This window comes from Mytilus trossulus, chromosome 12, assembly GCF_036588685.1.
Source record: "Mytilus trossulus isolate FHL-02 chromosome 12, PNRI_Mtr1.1.1.hap1, whole genome shotgun sequence".
Taxonomy (NCBI): Eukaryota; Metazoa; Mollusca; class Bivalvia; order Mytilida; family Mytilidae; genus Mytilus; species Mytilus trossulus.
In genome coordinates this window covers 38,710,634-38,727,773 of record NC_086384.1, presented here as the reverse complement: position 1 = coordinate 38,727,773, position 17,140 = coordinate 38,710,634, and positions in this window count along the sequence as shown.

The following is a 17,140-nucleotide window of genomic DNA, read 5'->3' as shown; positions in this document are numbered from 1 at the left end:
AAAACTAGCGACACGAACATAACATAACTACTATTTTATCAGGACGAACACTTCATTTGTACTCTATTTATCTTTCTCTTGGCCTAAAATAGGATACAATTCAACACAATACGCATCAGACAACGACTTAATGTATTTTCCACTACATGACAACCTATTTTCCAATAATAATTTTTTTTGACAACTCATTATGTTCTTGCTATTTGCATTTAATAATCATCAATCAAAACCAGTGTTATCAGCATGGGACATTTTGTAAATGCAATTTCTTCGCATGAAACACTTATCATTTTATTATTCATGTAATCATATAATTGGATTTCTACAAGACGACTTGCACCTGTACTTCAAGTGTTTAGTTTTCTCTCAACAGGATGCTGTCTATTACAAGACCTCGTTCTTACATAATCCTATGGGGGACAAAACAAATATCAAAAAGATTTCATGAGGGCATTCGAAAACATGAAGTCGAACAATATAACTATATCAAAGATATAATCAGAATGACGAAAACACAAACGATAATCTACAAAATATAGAATACTAAGATTTCTGTTCCACTGATGGAGTGCATTATTGTCATGATTTTGTTACATATTGCAAGTGGCATTTGATTAAGAACAGCATTTATTAATAAAGCAATCGAGAAAAATGCAATTGACTACGATCACTTGAACTAGTATCTTTGTTTCATATATTCAATAATTGTCCACGAATTATAACGGCCTTTTCGAAATTTTAAAAACCATTTGGAATTCTTAGTTCAATAGCTCCTTTTACCTGTATCTACGAAATAATGATATAATGCGCACTACAAATGTCAGAGATGTAGACCATTTTGTTAAATGATACTGCACAAATGATGCATGATCACAATGAGAAATACAACTATTTGAACGTTAATTTGAGTTCTCAAACAACACTTAATTTATTTGAATTGATAATGGGGAATGAATGTCTAAAGAATAAAACATTTAATTTTTAAATATTAATGCACAAGGAGAGCAATTGTAAAAGTGTTAATAGATAACAAATATAGTTCAATTGTAAATAATATGACGACCATTTTTGTAAGCATATACGCACAGATTTTTTTTTGGATTTTTTAAGATTAATTAAAGTAAATAATGGTTTATATCTCCAGTATTAAAAATCAGGGCGTTACGCAACTACGCAACATGTTCGTATAAGTGAAGCGATTAAGAACTGCTTACTTTGAGTTTGTTGTGCATACTGTTTTAGAGCTAAGATTAAAACTATGATTATAATTTTAAATAAACGGACAAAACATTTGATAAAATGCCTATTGGCTATTACAAGACATTTTAAAAGTAAAAAGCGACATAGAAAAATTAAGCCTGATCAACACAAAACCGTCAAACAACAAACACATGTTCAGGGACTTTTTAAGAGCAAGTTACTTTACATATCCAAGTATTCTGTAAAGCAGATTCTGCATAACAGTGATATCAAGGTTTTAGATTGTTTAAATGTCGTCCGTGTAGACCTGTATCCAGTTGGCCATTATAGGAATCTGAAACCCTGGACCAAATACAGGCGCTTTCCTAATGGAGTTCGCCATTTGGTTTGTGTTTTGTAATTTTGACTAGGGAGATGGAAATTCATGTGACACATTCAAATTATGTTAAAGAAACGTTTCAGACGATATTGTAAATGATAACACTTTAAGAATAGCCGATGCGTGTATTACACATTAGAATCATTAATTAATTCTATTTGCACAATTTATAATTCTAGGTTTTGATTAACTCGTTTATACATCAGTCTTCGTTTTTTTGAGGCTTTCTTTGATTTTATCTACCTCATGCTTTGTTTACTAAAAATGTCTATCAACAAAATCCTTCAATTTTTCAAATCAAATTTGCAAACTCCCGACGCATTGTCAATCTATATGTAAGTATTAAATGATATCAAATTGTTTTTTTTTTAAAGATTTATGACACAAATTAATTGCAATCTTGTAGTTCAAATGTAAACAAAGAAATTATTGATTTGAACTGATCTTGTACGTATTGTGTCATTAACTAAGTAAACATTTAGTTATTATTTCATTAATAAAGCAAACAGCAGTAATATGTTGAAACCGATTAAGTATGGCATTATTGATATCTATTGTATATTAATGTCCCCGATATCCGATGATGAATATTGTACTGTTTTGTTGAATCGCAAGTGGGAGCTACAAAACAGATCACTATATTAATAAAAAATATATTGAAAATAATTAAACCATCACACGTTTAATCTCCCGCGTTAGTACTTTCAATCAAGCGTAGTATATATCTGTATATTGCAGATTATAAAATCATACTGTTTCGCTTAAATAAAACCTCATATATGAAAAAAGTAAAATCACAAAAATATGAACTCCGAGGAAAACTCGAAACGAAAAGTCCCTAAACAATTGACAAAATCAAAAGCTCGAACACATCATACGAATAAATAACATCTCTCATATTCTTGACTTGATACAGGCATTTTTTTATGTTGAAAATTATGGATTAAACCTTGTTTTATAGCTAGCCAAACCTCTCACGTGTATGACCATCCAATTAAAACTACAGACCTCATACAAGGCATCTGAAGATGAAATTATCCTGGACTTTTCGTTTTGCATATTTCCGATCATTAAATAGTTTCAACAACTATGTTGATGACAGCTTGACATTAATATGTTATATATTAGGAATTTATTTTGTGACAGGATACAATCAAAGTTTAGCAGAGTTCAGTTTTTCAAAAAAAAAATCAAGAAAACTTTTGCGAAGCATTCAGTATCCCAAGTTTCTACTCAACTAATTGATCACCCAATGTATTTTTTATGTTTATTGAGATTTTATTATATTGTTTCACTTTTGATCAAGAGAAAATATAATACTCGAATTTGATATTAGTTTTGGATTGACGAAAGAAAACAAAGTGAAAAATGTCTATTATAGAAATTAAGCAATTTGTCGATCAATACACAACTGACTTAAATAAGCAGTACTAGTGTTGCTTCACCAGACTCTATTGATGTCTCTTAAATCAAACGTGAGATCAAACATCTGGACAGTCCAAATGTTATGCCTACGTTCTTGTGCTGATTATAGAACCCAGAACTCAACCTTAGCATAAGAATAAAGATATAAACACTTTTTTTTTCAATTTTAAACTATTTCGAAATTACTTAACAGCTTTTAATAAAAAATTTCCGTTTCATTATATTTTCAAATGTAGTGTTTATATGCAGCATTTAAATGTTGATAAACTTAATCATTATTTTTCATCTGTACGATGAGAGCAATACTATATGAAATCTCACTCGCCTTAGGAAATGCTTTTGACAAAAACTACAAATTGATTCGTGAATTTGACAATGAATTGTATTAGAGATTAGAAAACTTAAAAAAATCAACAACATGAAAGAAAGAAAATAGAAAATATAACACAATTATCTTACCTTAGACGTTAAGTTGCTACAAAAGACAAATACTTTGTTAATTTTGTCAATCCATTTATTTTCTGCGAAATATAGAGGCAGAAGTTCAGTACTGTCTAATTATTGTTTTGTAACATAAAGAATTTGTTACGTTTTTGTTGAATTCGATTTGTTTTCACAGCAATTATAGTACATGGTTGTGTCATGTTACGCCCTTTTACAATAAAAATAAAGCGCTATACCGTTTCCGACAATAACATGTCCAATATCCTTTGGGGAAATAATTTTTGATTTACAGATCAAGATTTTTCACTATAAACATTTTCCTCAATTACCGTATACTATAACGTTTACAACAATTTTTTCGATATAGACACGTATAATTTGTCTATGATAACTATAACATTACAAGATATGAATTATTGATGCATTAAGTATGTAAATTTGTTGCCACAAATTACTTTACAACTATTATATATCTCTCATGTAAGCAAAGGTATTCAGCGTAGGATTAGTACTTGATAACAATAATAGTCTAATAGCACATTTTATTTATTCAAATTATCCTTATATCGACAATCCTATGACCATGTTTAAAGATAAATTGGTTTTACTTATTCCAGTAATGCTGATGTGAAAAATCGTCTCACATAACTCTATCCAATCCTTTTGAATAAACATCAGATCAAATAACTTCCAGTCAATAGATAAAACATTTTATAACTTTCCAAATGCTAATAGAACAGTATACATGGTTTTCCATTTGATTTGCTACAACTGAGTCAAATGCTTTCTTACTGTGTTCAATACATTCAAGGCATTTGACTTGACAATGTACAATTTTAAGTTCTTATCAATTTCCTTCAATATTAGATTTTTTTCTGTTGGAATAAATCTGATATTTCCATTAACGACCAATGAATGCAATATGCGGACCAGTATTACTGCTTTTTTTTAATGAAATGTCATAAAATTCTTTTACCGTCAGATCCGAATGCTTTCTTAGTCTTTCGTTGTACATCATAGTTGTCATTCGCATTTAAATATCATTAAGAAAATGAAAGTTGACCTTAGCTGATAGCTGATATGAATGTCTTATTAGTTATAATTCATCATTTTTGTTTATTAATCGGCACCTCGGATACATTATATTTATGAACTTTTGCTTTTATTTAATCATGATTTGATGACTTGAAATTTACATCCTCAACTATTGTTTTTATTTTTGTCTTTTTCATTCTTATCTATTTGGGTTGTCAGTTGATTTTCGGAGTTGTTGTGATGTCCCTCTGGTATTTTTCGTTTCTCTCTGTGTCGTACTGTATAAATGTTTAAAAACATGTCAGTAATTAATATTGTTAGATAATACAATACATAGAGATTCAGCGCGGCTTTCGATAATCGTTTAATCCGACTACTCTGTAATCTTTCAATTGCAAAATTGCGAAATACATTCATATCATAGGTGTGTTTGATTTATTAGTTTCGTCGTATGGTAAATGTCACATTAGATAGACCTTACTTTAACCTATAATGGTTTAATTTTTAAATTGTTATTTGGATGGAGAGTTGTCTCATTGGCACTCACACCACATCTTCCTATATCTACTTGTAGAAATAACTAGGTAAACTTACAAATTATTTTTTGGTGAACGCACTAGCTTTTCAGTTAAAAGAATGAAATGTTAGTGCCGTTACTGAACTGACTAGTAAATAATATAGTATGAATAGTATTGTGTCTAAACAGACTTAACAATTAACAAATTCAAACTCTAATTTCTCTCTTACAAGTGTACATGTTTTAGATGATCATTTTTCAAATACCCCGAGAATTTTCTTTCAAATCACATGGAACCTTATCATTTGTGTTAAACATGCACGGGAATCATCGAATTAACTACTAATACCTACCATCGCAAACATATATTGTCCGTGATCGAAATATATATTAAATTGGAACAAAATTAAACTGAACACATTTTATTGAATATTTCCTCATTGGACTTATTATCAAGACTTTTAATCTGACATGGTTGATATTAAAGACACGAATTCTATGACCTATTTATTTAGTTTTACTCTGTTTCCTGTTATATATTAAGTTATTTGTGAAACTTTATGTCATATCCTACTAGAATGAGTTATTGACATTATCCTTTGAATGTCTTACAATTGCTATACGGTGTTTTGAGTGTATCTCCTCGCGATCTATAAAACACCATATCTAATAGAATAGGATGAATTATTGCGTGTTCAAAATTGTGGATTTCAGTAATCCGAAAAAAAAACAGCTAGGGTTGTTCTAAATATAATATTTTAAATACAATTAAGAACAGACATGGGGACAACCAGCAAGAGCGTCCGGCACATGGAGGCGGTCTTCAGGTGGATGCTAAACCACATTGTGTACTAGTACAGGAAACATGGAAAAAATACTAAGCTCCGAAACACAAAAATGAAATGAAAAAAGAAAAGAAAAAAGAAACATACATGACCTAACAAAGGCCAAATAAATGGATCACATTACATGAATACTCTTTTAATTCTCTGTTGGCACAACTTTTGGGAATTTTTTATCCTCAATGCTCTTCAACTTTGTATTTGTTTGGCTTAATAACTATATTGATATGAGCATCACTGATGAGTCTTATGTAGACCAAACGCGCGTCTTGCGTACTGAATTATAATCCTGGTACCTTTGATAACTGTTTACACCACTGGGTCGATGCCTCTGCTTGTGGACGTCATTTTTATAAAAATCCTGTTTATCAAACTTTGAATTTTTTGAAAAACTAAGGATTTTCTTATCCCAGGCATAGATTACCTTAGCCGTACTTGGCACAACTTTTATGTAGACGAAACGCGCGTCTTCCGTACTGAATTATAATCCTGGTACCTTTGATAACTGTTAATGTATACATTTGAATAAATTTCGTTATAAGCATCTCTAAAAACATATTGAATGACTTATCTAATTAAAGTTGTTCTAGAACAGAGGTTAGGACGTCAAATCTTTATGTGCGTCTATGGTGGACCCAAGGTAGCAATACACAGTTAGAAATTTAGTTTCGCATTATGGCCCCTGTGAATTTTTTAAATATGAAAGTTTTTGTACAATAAAATTGATTTTTAGGTAATTGAAGAATAATATAGCCTTCTTAGTGGGTTGATATGAACATTTAGATTGATTTTAACATGTTTTATAGGCCGTTTCAATGATTGACAGTCCGTATTTTCCTATCCGTACCGTTCATAGGTCCATAAATTATTGTTGTGTTTATCAACAAAGATTTTGCGCTCGATCTTTTCAATTCAATTTTATGGAAAAAACGAGCAGGAAGACATATGATTTTTTTTGGACCACTTGATAGATATAAACCTATGGATTCAGGAAAGGTATCACTGTAATTCATTGAAATGTTCCTTTAGACCAAATTTTGGAGACTTTTGTGACATGTTCACCCCCCTTTTTTGCTATATTTTGTATCTAAGAAATGCAGATTGTTGCCATGGTTACACCAAAAGGGATTATATTTCACCCTTATGACCATTAGAAATCAAATCTATGGAAGATTCTCTTTCTACAAGTATATACATGCATAACACACATATAAAGCCTTCTTTGTTAGACAGGAGGGGAAAGGGGGTGTTTAAAAATTATGAGTGTCAATTTTAAGTTTTTTTCCTAACTGTGTATTGCTACCTTATGGCATTTGACAAAGCAAATAATTGCCTTTTTTTCAGACAAACATACCACAAAACTATTGATATTTAGGTTATAGATACAATTATAAGGAAGAACCAACCTTTAGTATGACAATGTATGTTAGTTTTATTGTTTATTGTCCTTAGCAACCAATATAGACATTTTGACACATAGACTTGGTTCCGTTATTAATTGATACTTTATTGGCTACCCCTTGGAAAAGAAGATTGCGCGTTATGTAGAAACCTTAGAAGGGAACGCTTTATATTTTTTCATGCGACTAAATCAAATTTATTATTTTAGCAAGTATAAAGTCACAAGTTAGCATGAATTAAGCCCAATTTTTTCCCCGCTGTTTTAAATAAATTCAGTATTGACTAAATTTTAACCAAGGCCTTGGTATGGTAATACACAACAAAATTGACATTCTAGAGCTTTAAAATAGCTTTAACTTGTAAAAGTTGTCTACTGTTAAGGTTAATTTAGGTTTTTAAACAAGGAAAGACAGGCTTAGAAGGTATAGTTTTAGAAAATTGACTAAAAAAGGAGAAAATGCACTTTGACATGGCATGTTTCATAAAATCACTTTTTTGTTGCATTTCAGTGTCAACTGCTAACCTTCATAAAATATTTATTTCTGAACCGATTTTCAAAACTAGCAGGCGAAAATGCTCGTTTTAACTAGTAGAAAACAGAAATCCATTTAAAGTGGAATTGGGAAAAAAAATGTTAATCCTTAAGGTAGCAATACACAGTTAGAAGTTTAGTTTCGCATTATGGCCCCTGTGAATTTTTTAAATATGAAAGTTTTGTACAATAAAATTGATTTTTTGGTAATTGAAGAATAATATAGCCTTCTTAGTGGGTTGATATGAACATTTAGATTGATTTTAACATGTTTTATAGGCCATTTCAATGATTGACAGTCCGTATTTTCCTATCCGTACCGTTCATAGGTCCATAAATTATTGTAATGTTTATCAACAAAGATTTTGCGCTCGATCTTTTCAATTCAATTTTATGGAAAAACGAGCAGGAAGACATATGAATTTTTTTGGACCACTTGATAGATATAAACCTATGGATTCAGGAAAGGTACATGTATCACTGTAATTCATTGAAATTTTCCTTTAGACCAAATTTTGGAGACTTTTGTGACATGTTCACCCCCCTTTTTTGCTAAATTTTGTATCTAAGAAATGCAGATTGTTGCCATGGTTACACCCAAAAGGGATTATATTTCACCCTTATGACCATTAGAAATCAAATCTATGGAAGATTCTCTTTCTACAAGTATATAATGCATAACACACATATAAAGCCTTCTTTGTTAGACAGGAGGGGAAAGGGGGTGTTTAAAAATTATGAGTGTCAATTTTAAGTTTTTTTCCTAACTGTGTATTGCTACCCAAGCTAACGATACATAAGCGGAACAACCACGACGTTTTTAGATATCCTATCTTATAACAAGTTCAAAGATATATTACAAATTTTACTCACATCAATTTTACGTGAATTTAAATTCATGTGAATCTCCGGTGAAATTCATAAGACCCCAAACGAGCTTATACGTGAAACTCACGTGAAATCAGTATTTGTGAGTGTCACATAAATCTCATGTGAAACTCATGTGAATTTCACATGAAAAACACATTAAAAAAGAATTACTAGTACTCATGAAAAATATTTAAAGATATGAGAAAAACGATGAATATCGCTAGTTTAAGCGGGTCTCACTGGACCAGCGTGTATCATCACTTGGCCGAATCTGTACCTTTGATCATATATGGAAGGAAACGGAATCATATATAGGATGCTTGCCGATAGACTGACCATCTTTGGTCATCCTCGTTATCTGGTTATAGTGCTGAATCATTCATGTTTTTATAACAACTTCAAAATAAGTTAATACAACTTAAATGAAACAAAGATGTTTTCACACATCAGTAACAACTAATCGGTCACTGTCTTAATAGATCAAGATAGCTTCCTTGACCTAAATGAAAAAAATAAAAATACACAAACATGAAATACACTACTTAGGATTGACAAAATAACTTTGGTTGGAAACAGACAATTTGATCTTAAAGCAAAGCCAATAATATACTTGTACAAATGTCCTCATTATAAGTTCCTTTTCTCTTTCCTTCTTGTCATCATCCTCATTATCACTTTTATCTTTATCATCACCATTACATTACTGAGATTAGTTAACCTCGCAATCACAATAACAAAAGCAATAGAAGGTGGAAGAAAATGGACAAAACACACATTTTGGAAGATGGAAAAATCATCAAAAGCAGATCTTGACACACGAATGTTACAACTTCCGATACTGGCAATAACATTTACTTTCAAAACATGTTTTTAGGTAACGAAATGATTAGTTCCTATGTTAAATTATATCATACTATGAAGAATATTTTTAAAAGTGAAATTTCGATACGTACAATTTTCACTCTACCTCGATCCTGCACAAATTGATAGTTTATTCTTCACATTAAACATATCTGCATCCATCAAAATGCAATAATATCCAAGTCTTAACACTTCAAAAAGAAACTTATTTCTATTGTCACGCTATTGTTAAATACAATATGAAAACTGATTTGTTCCGAATGACTTCATTACACCTTCTTGTCACGTTCCTTTCCGCAGGAAACCTTTCGAGACTTTTGTTCTCTACAGAAACTTCACCTAACAAACTCATTGGAGAATATGTGCTGAGTTAATGATTTTATCTTTCTTTTCAATGAGAAATTCTATTATTTTATTGTGCAATTATTAACACCTATGGTATCAGGACGACGTCAAACAATTGTAATGAAACTGAACATTCTAGTAAACAAACAAATATAATAAATTGTGTGTAGTTTGTTATCTTCTGAATGTTACTGATAATATCATACTTAGTACAGAATTTAAAATATACCGGTAATGTTACCAAATTAAAGGGACAGTAGTATTAAACAAAAATATTTTAAGGAGGTATAAAGTAATAAAATGTTACACTTTCCATGATAATACTGTAAAAACCCGACGTTCGTGAAAATATTCTATTAAAAACATGTTTTCAAAACTCTGATTTACAAGATAGACCTCGTTCTACTATTTATTCATGCATCTTAGATACCAGGATTCTCCATGCTGTACGGATGACAAACGTCCGGTCTACAGAAAGCTCATCATACTAGCTCGACTCTTTTAACTTTTTATAAGATCCCAACAAACAAAGAAAACTAAACACTCAGCAACTCGAATCCCCCTTAACACTGGGGATGTGGTATTAAGTGATTCACATTGGTAAGGAGATCCTGTTATAATCATTGCAACCATCGTCTTGCTCATGTAAGCACTAACCCGGAAATAAGTCTAATTTTTGAGGACATTTTTGGGAAAAGGTGAGGGGATTGTAATAACGATGTTAAGAATTTATCCTTCGTCATCTGTGACAGATATCCCATAACACTCAACCAAGTCATGATTGCGTCTGTAACATGTACGAGATAATGATTTAAACTTCAACACCCAGAACTCTTTTTTTAATAGTTTTATGTGATCAGCAACCCTTTATCAAGAAAGTCTTGAAATATCGTATTCACTCTGATGTAAATATATATATAAACAAGTCTAAATTAAAAACCACGTTCAAACCTATAAATGCGTTGGATAAAAACCGCAATTTTTATACGTGTGCATGTAAAAAAAAATCCAATGTAGAAGGCTCTTAACACAGCGCAAACAACATTTTCCAAAGACCAAAAAAGCGAAAAAGTATATTTAAACAAAACGCATTTGACAAACAGGTCGAACAACTGATGTTCTTTAACCCTGCTGACTGCCATTGGCGATTGCCAAATAAAATTGATCAGAAGATGTAACAAAATGGATCTAAAACTAACTTTAATACTAAATAGAAAACAATTAATTAGTGGCTAAGATGTTATGCCACAAACATGAAGTGTTGATATTTTTTGGTACACCAGATCCGGATTTCGGCAATAAATGTCTCTTCAGTGATGTTAGGGATCGAAATGGTATTTGGAAGGCCATACATAATGTACCCTAATTTTTAGATAGACTCTTGAACTTTAGGAGTCAAAAGGATGAACGGATCATATAAACCGTAGGGAGAATATCATAAAAGCCCCAACGAAAAAATATAAACAAGTCTATTTGAAAACTACGTTCAAACCTAGTATTGCGTTGGATAAAAACCGCAACTTATATACGTGTGCATGTAAAAAAAATTTCGTTGTAGAAGGGTCTAGAAACAGCACAAACAACATTTTCCAAAAGACCAAAAAAGTGAAAGGGTATTTATATATATACTCCGAACGAAGGCGCTGCTGGTATGTTGCTAATTTATGACCTCATTACGAAATAAAAATTTAATTTTGAAATACGAGTTTCACTGTATTATGATCGACAGGAATTACAAAAACTCAAGAGAAAAATATATCTGTACATAAGAAAATGCATTTACATACATGATGTTGTTTCCACTTCAATTTATCTGTATGATTCTGAATCGGATATATTATTTTTTTCTACTTGAAAATCCGTATACAGGAATTAATACAGAATCTTGGCTGCATTAGCAAAACCTTTCAGAATATTGGATTCACAATGCACTTCAAGTTTGTACTTTGTTCGGCATTTAACTATTTTATTCGACAGTCAATATCAATGATAAGTCTTCAGTAGACAAAACGCGTGTTTGTGTCTAGATATAGTAAGATGTGGTATGAGTGCCAATGAGACAACTCTCCATCCAAGTAACAATTTATAAAAGTTAATCATAATAGGTCAAGATACGGCCTTTGGCTCACATCAACAACGAGCTATAAAGATCCCCCAAAATTACTAGTGTAAAACTGTTCGAGTCTGGGTCTGTATGTTTAATTTTGAATTTGTATTTGTTCAAGTCGTTGTTAATTATCATATCTATTTTTAGATACGTTTATAAATTGTATTTCTGATTGATCTGTTTAATATTAAGAACATCTACTCTTTCGTAAATATAAACAAATCAATAACGAATTTCTACCCGTATAATCAATAAATAATGGTCAAACAATGATGGTCAGTCATCAAACAGTAATATTATTTGATTTGTATCTCACAGTCACACTTCTATTTCAATTTCCTTTGCGACCCAACCATAGATTAATACCATAAAAGTCAAGATTATATTATTACAAGTTAGATTAAATAGTCATATCGATAATTGCTTTACGAAAATAAGATAAATCAACTGGAGGAATTATTCACTATCATCTATATATTTATTATATCTGTGACGTCCCTATTGACTTTGTAGTAGTACTAGTATTTCAACTGAAGATCACTACAAATAGGTTATAAATATATTTGAAGTTTATATCAGTAAATATCATCGCATCACTATGAGACATGCTAATTATACCGAGATAAATAAATGTTTGTAATTGATACTTAACAACATTGGAGTAAATTAACGTTGTACTTAAATATTATACATATTTATTCTTTGGGGAATGTCGATCACAGAAGATTGTGCCTGCTCTAAATAAAACTACAAATATGCTTCAAATTGAGAGCAAAACATACTTTATACTCTCTTATTGTCGTTTACCCACATTCCGTTTTATTGCTGTTCTGTAAAACAATTATTATGTGGATGAGATATTAATTGACTTCGATCAAAATTCTTCCAACCGATGAAGGCTGTACTTTTTGGCTACAATTAGACTAGTGTTGTTGATTTCCGTTTTACGTTTACATGCAATATTACATCTACATGCACTCATGTTTTCACGTTTTCCAGCCTTTTTTTCAAGAATCTTTGAATATGTAATAAAGATTTAATTTTACGTTCACCAAGTATACCAGGCTTTTTTGTGTAACGATTCTTTCCTCTGTAACACGCGACCTGAATATCTTTTACATAAGACTTGTACCAAAATAGTTTGAAAGCTTAATACGATCTTTAAGTGCATAGAAACAAATTTTGAATCTTTACCAAATACAGTTCAGACTTTCTTTAACTTGGATAATAGCATGTAAAACAATAAAATTGTAGAATTATCAAAAATGTATTTAAGGAATATTTTCTGAAAATGATCGGATCTTTGACATTGACGTGACAGACGTGATGACTTCTGGTGATGTGACAACCTCGGGAACAGAAAGGCAAGCAAGTAGATGCACAAACTGATCAAAGATTCCATATTAACGTATATGTGTCCTTTGGTCATTTTATTTATATTTACTTAAGTTTTTAAACTAATTTTCTAATCGAAGTGCGACTCATATAAGATGTTTTAAAATACAATAATTCTACACTATATATCAAAATGCGAGTGTCAGAAGGTTTATATCTATATTTTTCTCATGCATTCTGCTTCATTTTATTACGTTATCTTCGTCGTTGTTGAAGACAAACAGTGCAGTATAAATTACATAAATATAACCAAAGAAAGAACGGGAATGACCTAGATGTTACGTGTAAATGACTTTTTGTAATTTTTCAATTATGACACTCTGTCCTTAAGAAACAATGTGCTGTATTACGTTTTAGTTAATTATAAAGCTTGTTAAAATTGTTTCAAGCACAATCAGTAAATCTGTATTTCTCTCAAGAATTATTTAATGATCTGCTAGAACATATTCTGTGCATGTCATCGCAATTTACTTTCCTCTGGAAGGCATATAAAATGCCATCAAGCATCCTAAATGGTTTAGCAACTAAATGGTAAGTGTTCGTTTCGGTTAACCATGTTAAAATCAGTTTATTTAAAACTAGTAATCAACAGGAAAGCGTTTTAAATGCAAAATAAATGGCTTTCTCTTTCGTTTGATTTTGATAGTACTGTTTAGTGCCATGCAATTTTACGATCAGGAATTATGTGTATGCGAATGGTATGTTGACATACAATAAACCTCTTATGCAAACATGACGTATTCTAGTTTTAACGAATGTGAATTATAGCAATGCCTTTTGCATTGATTTTTTTTAAAGGTATTAATTTTAACGCTACTTATTCGCTATTTATAATATAATATATTTGATCATCATCATTGAGATTTCACTGGCCATAACAAAGTTTTGTTTAATGTTTTTAAACAGAAAAGCGAATGTGTTGATGAGACAAAAAAACCCGTCTTGTTTGAAGTAAGTTATTCATTTTATTTTGTCCAGAATTGTCGATCGGAACTCAATAAAAAAGAACAATATGAACTATTTTTAGGTGCAATCTAGAATATTTGATAAATATTTTATTTCGTTTAAGCGAATTAAGATATTTTAAGCGTTCGATTGTTTTTATCTGGAACTTCCGCCATCTGGAGCGTGCAAAGCTTAGACATGTGAAAGCCAATAATGTTTAAAAAGTAAAAAGGATGAAAGGCTACAATGTATATCAATAACAGGAAACAAAAAGTAATAGCCACATTCATCGAAGGTTAACTTTGCCTGAAGGTGTTTAAACCCTTGCATTAATTTCTAATAATTTGATAGTTTCTGTCTTAAACAAGTAATGTGTGACAATACACCAAGCCAAGTGCTTATTAAATTTAGAGGGGGGAATCGATGTCTGAGTAGTCTCGTATTGAGATTTCTAAAGCAAATAAAATAGTTTCAATATCTTTTTTATACTTTTTAGCTGCTCAATACCTATATGCATGTTTTAATCAAGATTACTCATGTTTAAATAATAGTGTTAGTCTTCAAAACTTACCGATATACATTACACCAATTACAGATAATGATTGCTCATCATTTTCCTAAAAATATCATGAGGAGAGATACAATATCATTGAATATCAGTTCATGAAAGTCATAACGTAAAATGTAAACATAATGCAAATATGTACTTTTATAATGAATTATATGCTTAATGCTCTTTTGTTAGTTGTTAAAAATCTGACTTGTTCTTTTTTTTTCTATCAAGGGAATATACTTTTGAAATATAAACATATTTGGTTTTTATTTTTGAACATGCAAACAGATAAATGTGCAGATAAAAATATTTGTACAATGGTATGATGGCTAGCATTCGAATTTTGATAATTATATAATCAATGATAAGTCGGTCGTCATTAATTAACTTTTGTCATAAGCGCATTTCATCACACATTTACATTGAGCAGATAGTATCTTTTGCAGAAATAATTTAAGTGCAATCTCGAAGAATCAGTAAAATGTTGTACTTTAAAAAAATCATAAATATAATGGTTAATTTTATGGAATTTCAATTCATGAAAGTCACAATGTAAAGTGCATACATAATGCAAATTTGTACTTTTAGACTGAATCAAATCCTCAATATTTATCTCATTAATTGTTAAAACTCTGATTTGTTTTTACTATCAAGGGAATATATATTTTTCGAAATATACACATTTTTTTTTTCATTTCTGAACATGCCAATAGATAAATTGGCAGATAAAAATACTTGTACAATGGATAACATTCGATTTTTGATAATTATATAATTAATAATGCGTCAGTCACTATTAACTTCCTTTTCACGAAAGCATTTCATTACAAATTGACCTTGAGCTGATATATAGTGTCTTTTATAGGTTTTGTTAACACATAAAGTACCTGTTTGGTTGTCACATAATAAATGGTAACAACAGACGATGAGATATGCCAGATCTGGTCATTGAATATATTAGAAGAACCAACAAACTGAAAGGAAAAACTATTACCTCATAGAAAAGAGGAACGCTATGGTTAAAAAAAGACAAACAAAGTACACATGACACAACAAAGAAAAACTAAAGAATAAGCAACACGAACCCATCAAAAACTAGGGGTGATCTTAGGTGCTCCGGAAGGGTATGCAGATCTTGCTCCACATGTGGGACCTGTCGTGCTGCTTATGTGATAACAAATCCGGTAAATAGTCTGATTCGGTAGGTCACATTCATAAAATGGTAGGGGAATGTCGTTACGACGTAAGGAACATATTCGAAATCATTTGTGGAACGGTTTCTTCATAACGGTAAACCAACTCATGATGGCGTCTGTAAAATTTACGCTGGTTAGATTTCATCATCCCCATATGGAACTCTTGCTTTAATAGCTTCCTTGTTAGCAGCAACCCTCTATCTTGATAATCTTGATAGGAAATTTAAGCACGGGCATATCGTATCAATTGGGAAATATATACCCCGTATGCAGGTGCTGCTGGAATGTTGCTACTTCGAAATGGCAAGTTCACAATTCGAAAACTGAAATCATCTCTTTTGCCGTAAAGTTTTGTTTTCAACCGACCCTCACTATCAATTTCTAGATTTAAGTCCAGATATGAGGCCGACTTAACTGAATCTGTAGTATTCTTTATCCCTAGTTTGATGGGATAGATGCGTTCAACATAGTCTCAAAATTTTAAATTATTTATATAATTAGTGACAGAACATCATCTATATAGCGGAAAGAAGAGTTAAAGGCAATAAGGAGGCGGGGATTATTTCATACAAGGTAAGTAGTGGTGTTACGTCCCTAAGACGATACTGAGAAAAAATCGTAAAGGTTTCAACAGACGAAGAAGGTGATGATAAAGTGTAATAAATACATAAAACACATTTAAATTTAACAAGTTGTCATTGTTGGCATCTGTTTTTGCAGGACCAAAGGAAGTAGTTTCTTAATCATGTTAATGCTAACTGTATCGAATACTTGCTCATTTTGATAGGTCACTAGTCTTAATTTGTTATGTTAATATAGTCGGTAAGATAAATTCGTTTACATGGTGTGCTAGTGACGTAATACGGTATGTATGGGGTCAGTACATTCCATATGGAGATTCGAGTTTCGCTCTCACCCCATATGGAATTTACTGACCCCATATATACCGTATAAGGTCACTAGCACACTAGTATGTAACAAATATTATGATGTCAGCCTTATAAGAATAAAGAAACAAGTCGGCAAAAAGAGGGACACAATTTGTTCCCATTGGAATCCCGACAGTCTGTTGAAACGCTCGTCCTCCGAACGT